This window comes from Peromyscus californicus, unplaced genomic scaffold (assembly GCF_007827085.1).
Source record: "Peromyscus californicus insignis strain IS unplaced genomic scaffold, ASM782708v3 Scaffold_11__1_contigs__length_118956290, whole genome shotgun sequence".
In the NCBI taxonomy this organism is placed as follows: domain Eukaryota; kingdom Metazoa; phylum Chordata; class Mammalia; order Rodentia; family Cricetidae; genus Peromyscus; species Peromyscus californicus.
Genome location: NW_026294402.1, coordinates 52838663 through 52844787, shown reverse-complemented (window position 1 = coordinate 52844787; position 6125 = coordinate 52838663).

Sequence of the window (6125 nt, the reverse complement as noted above, 5' to 3'; positions counted from 1 at the left end):
TTCTCCAAGAAGGAAGCCATATTTTTTATTTTCCCAAATAACCACACAGAGTAAAACATTTTCCTGACTGATCCTTGGCATCGGGGCAGCAGATGGGTACTCTTTCGTGGTCCCTTGGCTTGGTGGCGTAAGTTAGCCCATGACTTTGGGTGGAATATACACAATATTACCCAGCTCAAGAATGAAAGAAAATCTCAGCATTTCTGAGACATGACTCCCAACCTGTTCTTTTTTTATATTTACTTTTATTTTGAATTATATGTGTTTGTATGTGAGGGTCTGTGGGTGGGTATATGTATGTGAGTACAAGTGCCCGAGGGGGCCAAAAGAGGACATCAGATCTGCTGGAGCTGGAATTACCGACAGTTGTGGCCCACCCAACAGGGTGTTACACAGATCCTCTGGAAGAGCATAATGTGCTCTGAACCACTGAGCCGCCTCTCCAACCCCACAAATCTGTTTTGAAAGTCACCAGAGAGGTTTGCAAGATGGCTCAGTGGGTAGAGCACTGACCTTCAAGCCTGACGACTTGAGTTTGATCCCTGGGACTCACATGATGGAAGGGCATAACTGAACCCCAACGGCTGTCCTTGCCACATATGTGCTATGATATGGATACATTCACCACATATGCGCGTGTACACACACACACACACACGTACACGTGTGCACACGCACATGCACAAATATTTTAAATATATAAATAAAATATTTTTAAAAAAATCACTGGAGCCTCATGGTTACAGTCTTTCCCCCTTTGGCTGAAGCAGGGGTGGTGATTCCAGAGCCCGTCTTGCTACGATCCCCCTTGAATTTCACATCCTTCCTGACAGTCCTTTCAAGGATCCTCTGGCCTACTGGAGAACATGTTTGAAATCTCTGTGAGGTCTTAAAGATGAGGTGGTTTGAGCCTAGACACTGAATAATCCAGGTGCAGATAGGTCAAGCCTAAGACTGGGGGCGGGACATAGAGATCTTTGGAGTCCCCACTCTCAGCAGGCTGTGACTGAGACTTTTCTCTTTTCTTGTTCTGTATAACCTCAGCCAGGTTTCTGCTCACTGGATCAATTTTATCACCCAGTGGGCTTTTCTTAGGAAGGCCTAGTCTAGGATCAATTATATTCCCTATGGGCTTTTCCTAGGAAGGCCTAGTCTAGGCCAGAACTATGGAAAAGCCCCAGAGTCATCACACCTAAAGTCAGCATCATTAAAGGGCCTGTTTGGTATAAAAGGTTATTTCAACATATATTGAGTACTATCTTGATGTGTTCATACTTCAGTAACAAAATACCTCAGCCAAAGCTGGGTGGTTCCTGATGAACCAGTCTGCCTCCATCTTAGGCTTGAAAGGCATCTTATAGTAAAGACAAACTAGGCTCATTCCAGTTTATGATTAAATCTGTTTCTCAAGGATTGGGCAATACCCTACCTGTAAGCTTAACTACAAATGGTTCTGTACTGCCCCGTTTCAGAAACCAGCAACCATGTCTTTGTTTCAAAATGTTGTTATGACCATCTTGCAACCCTACCTTGGTTTCGAAAGGTTATCATAACCATCTGTTGTTATGACTACTTTGTTGTATTCTGTTCTATAACCCTGCCAATTTGCCTGCCAAATCCCCCACTTGAAAACACCCTACCCATGAGCTATAAAAGCCCTTATCTTCCTCATCCCAAGGCTGAACTCTCAACCCTCTTGAATAGGCGGAGGCAGCCTGTGTACATGAATAAAAAAACTGGCTTTAATTAGTTGCTTGCTTTAATTAATTTGGCCGTGATGACGTGGGTCAGTGGTCTTTCCCCCCACATCTCTGGGATTAACAGTGCCAATACAAGGTGCTGGTTGAATCCGTGTGTGGTGTGTTCTCTCTCCCTGATGGTGCTTTAGTGTCCACACAGGACAGCAAAGGGGATAAAGGCAGCTCCTTCCAAACTGTTTAGCTCTTTTTTTGTTGTTTAAGACAGTGACTCATGTAGCCCAGGTTGCCCTGAAACTCCTACATAGCTTAGGATGACCTCGAACTTTTACTTCTCCAGCTCCTGCGGCCTCAGCGCTGGGGTGACAGGTGTATGCCACCAAGCCTGCTTTGTTCAGTGCTGAGACTTAACACAGGGCCTCATGCATGCCAGGCAAGCGCTCTACAATGAGCTACATTCACAGCCCCTCTTTTCATTAGGGTGGTAACCCCACTTATAAGGGTAGAGCCTTCCTGACAACGACCCACAATCGTTCCCCCGGGGACCCACCTCCTCATGCCTCATAAGTTCCACTCTATGAATCTGAGGGGACACCAACATAGATGATAGTATTAATTGGGAGTTGTCTGCTCTCCGAGTTTCAACTGTTTAGATGAAAGACACACAAGTACTGTTCCCATGGCACTTAGAGTTGAGCGGAGTCCAGGTATCTCTACAATGACAGTCTTAAGGTTCCTTCTGGTTCACCTCAGGGTCTGCTACTCTCCCTTAACATATCTGGTCCTCCTCAGGGCAGTCCCTCACCTCAATGACTGCCCTATGTTCAATAATTAAGGACCCATAAGTGGGCTTAGATGCAAGGGGTGTGCAGGAGGGTTCATTCATCTTCTTTTTTCCTTCTCTAAGTCAGTTATTCCCTTAGTAGATTTGGGGGAAGGCCCCTAGTAGTCATAACCCATTATATCAAGTTCAGGCTCTCTAGACATTCATTCTTCAGGATGGGAGGGGAGGAGTCGGGTGGATGTTGGGAGCATGTCTGGGCTGGGGCTCTGGGGTTTCTAAGAAGTCAGTCTGCAGGAGTGAGCAGGAGAAGTCATGGGGAAATGAACACATGGAATCTGAAGGGGCAAAGCCTGGGGCCCAGGAAAAGGTGGGTGTGCATGGCTAGGTGGAGAGATGGGGAAACAGGATCCAGAGCCTGTCAGGAGAGGATTGTAGGAGCTTCAGTGTGGCGCACTGGCAGGCCCTAGAGCTTCCCTACCCCTCCACTTAGATAGCACACCCCAGGATCATTCTAGAAATAAGCATCCCAGGTTTATTTTTTCTGAACTACAACATAAAAGAATCTCTTGGAGGTGGGGATTTAATAAGTACCCAAGTCTTAAAGACCTGACCCTCACCTGCAGTGATATGCAAATGGTACCCGAACACCCACAGTGCAGTATTCAGAGGCTGGGAGCAAATAGATGCAAATATATGCAACAATTATGCAAACAAGGGCAGCCCCAGATTAATGGCCCCCATCCTTCAACCAGGCAGCAGCTGTCTCTTTAGGGATAAGTGTTCCTCACAGGGCTGAATGGACTCCTGTTAGAAGCATCCTGAGGAAGGGTCAGCTCTCAGGTCAGGAGGGGAGATTGTTTAGACACCTGGCTTGCTGATCCTCTGCTCTGAAAAGTCTGGGTGCGTCTATCACCCTGGCAGGATGTTTTTTGATGGGTCCTGGTCTGAGTCTCAGTTTAAATGCTAGACACTGTTGTGTGACACTATTCCTAGGGAGACATGAACAAACCTACTCACCCAAGAGAGGGAACTGCTGACTGCAGAAGTCTAATTGGTGTTCCTAGGGAGGCAAAAACAAATGTCTACTTACCCCAGACAAGGAACCGATGACACACTCTTGAGCTTATGATAGGACTATGCCTGGACAAGCCATTATAAACAGAAAATAACCTAACGTGAAAATGAATCTACGTTTAACATATGGACTATCACAGTTTAGGGGCGCAGTAGAAGAGGGTATGGTGCTGCCTATGGTTAGCCTTAGAAGAAACAAAAACGTAAAATTCAGCCAGGCTGTAATCTCGCCTACTTGGGCAACTGAGGCAAGAAGATTTTAAGTTCAAGGACAGCCTGGGTGACTTAGCTAGACACTGACTCAAAAAAAAAAAGAGGAGAGAGAGAAAGAAGAAAGAAAGAGAGAAAGAAAGAAAGAAAGAAAGAAAGAAAGAAAGAAAGGAAGGAAGGAAGAAAGGAAGGAAGAAAGAGAAAAAAGCTGAACATATAACTTAGTGATAAAGCACTTGCCTAGCATGAATGAAGCCCTAGGTTCAATCCTTAGTGTTTTGAAAAACAGAACAAAAGTAAAAAAGCAAAATTCAGAACTATGGTTTCAACAGCATGTGGATCACATTTGAACCACGATAAAACTGAGAAGTTCTGTATCGAATCATCTTAAGTCAAGGACCTTATAAGGTTGGGGAGAAGGAAAGACAGACCAGGGGGTGAGCCGCTCTGTGATGGCACAGGCCTCTCTAATGCCTTTCATACCTAAGACCAGCAATGCTCCACAAAATCAAATAGGAACTCATTGTTGCACAAATTCTAAAATGGTCTTATAATAAAAAAAAAACTGGTAGCCAGATATTGGGGTAAATGCTGAAAGATCAGAGAGACAAAGGAGCAAGCCACTACCACATCTCACCTCACCAACTCCACGAATCCTCTGACTGAATGTCTCTGAGTCCTCAGCCGAAAGGGGTCCAGCTGAAAAGGCTCTAGCTGAAAAAAGGCTCCAGCCCAAAAGGCTCTAGTTCCTAGTGCTGGGATTAAAGGCATGTGACTCCTAAGTACTGGGATTAAAGGTGTGTGCCACCACTGCCTGGCCTCTATGTTTAATCTGGTGGCTTGCTCTGTTCTCTGATCTTCAGGCAAATTTTATTAGAGTACATAATACATCACCACAATACATGTATTTCTAAATATTTTAATTGCCGTATTTAAAAAGCAAAAAGAGCCAGGCATCGTGGATCAGGCCTATAATCTAAACTCTTGGAAGACCGAGGCAGATAGAATAAGGCCAGCCTGGACCACATTAAAAGACCCTGTCAAAACAAAAAGGAAAAAGATAAGTGGAAAATTTTATTTAACCCAACATATACATAATATTATTTCAACGGGTGATCAATATAAAGTCACCCACAAAATTTTGACAGTTTTTTGGTGTTGTGTCTTCACAGCCCACACATGTCATCTTCTGTCTTCTGGTGCTCATCCTGACCATACTGCCTGCCCTATAGGCTGGTGGCTCTCCCAGGTGTCCTGTAGCAGTTGTGGCCAAAGCGTCTGAGGAGCCCTTAGTTCATTCAGTAAGGTTGTTCTAGGACCTCCTGAGGAACCAATGTGCTGGCTCTAGGCCCCTAGCTCACAGTGGGGTACAGTCCTACAGAGGCTCCATCTTACGTTCTGTTTAAGTGCAGTCCTAAGTGCCATCAAAGATGCTAATCTGCACCTCCAGAGCTCCTTGTCCTGGACGATACTCCTCCTGATGGGCAGGGAAGACCCCAGGCCCTGTAAGAGGCTAAATGGGGAAGAAAGAGATCTGAGAGCACATGGCAAAGGTATAGATGTGGGATGTAGGGGACAGGAAGTGACAGAGGGCCAGAGGGGAATCTGGGGAGAGAAAAGGAATTATTAGGCGTGAGAGCACACACATGGGGCGGGGTGGGGGGGTGGGGAGAGGTGAGGTATGTGTATCTGGTCACAGACAGACAGGACAGAGAGGGAGAGCTGGGAAGAACATGAGCTGGGAAGTGCCTACTGTGTGGTCGTAAGAGATGTGGACGGCAACCTTCTGAAGTTGGCCTGAGGGGGCTCAGCCCAAGGTGAGGCCTTTGTGCGAGAGGTCTACGAAGAGAAGAGAGGCAAGGACTTTGAGGTGGACAGGCTAGGAGCCATAGGGCTCCCTCTTTGTGCCTCAGGGAGGGTCCAGGCAGCTTCCCTGGAAAGACTTGCTCCATCAGTGGCTTCTGGGTGGAAGTGAGTCAGATGTGGACCTGCTTGTTGTACCCACACACTCTTTCCTGTCCTTCTGTGCTTGGCTTGCCAGAGTCTGAGGGCTGAGCTGGAAGCCCTAGACTACTGCAAGCCAACTTAAAATTCACAGACTCTGACCACCAATACAAGACTGTGTGAGAACAAGGCTGCCCCGCTCTGGGCACATGTAGCCCTTGACAGACAGTGCCCTTGTGCCAAGCAAAACATGCCCAGTGTGGACTAGATGTCAATCCTCACTTTCTCTCGGTGGCAGCCGAGCACACAAGCATGGTCCTTCATTCAGCTTCCCAGGGTTGAGGGAGCATGTACCCCGGGTACATGTCAAACTCGCAAGCCACAAGCCACAAGCTGTGGAGCTCAACGAGATGATG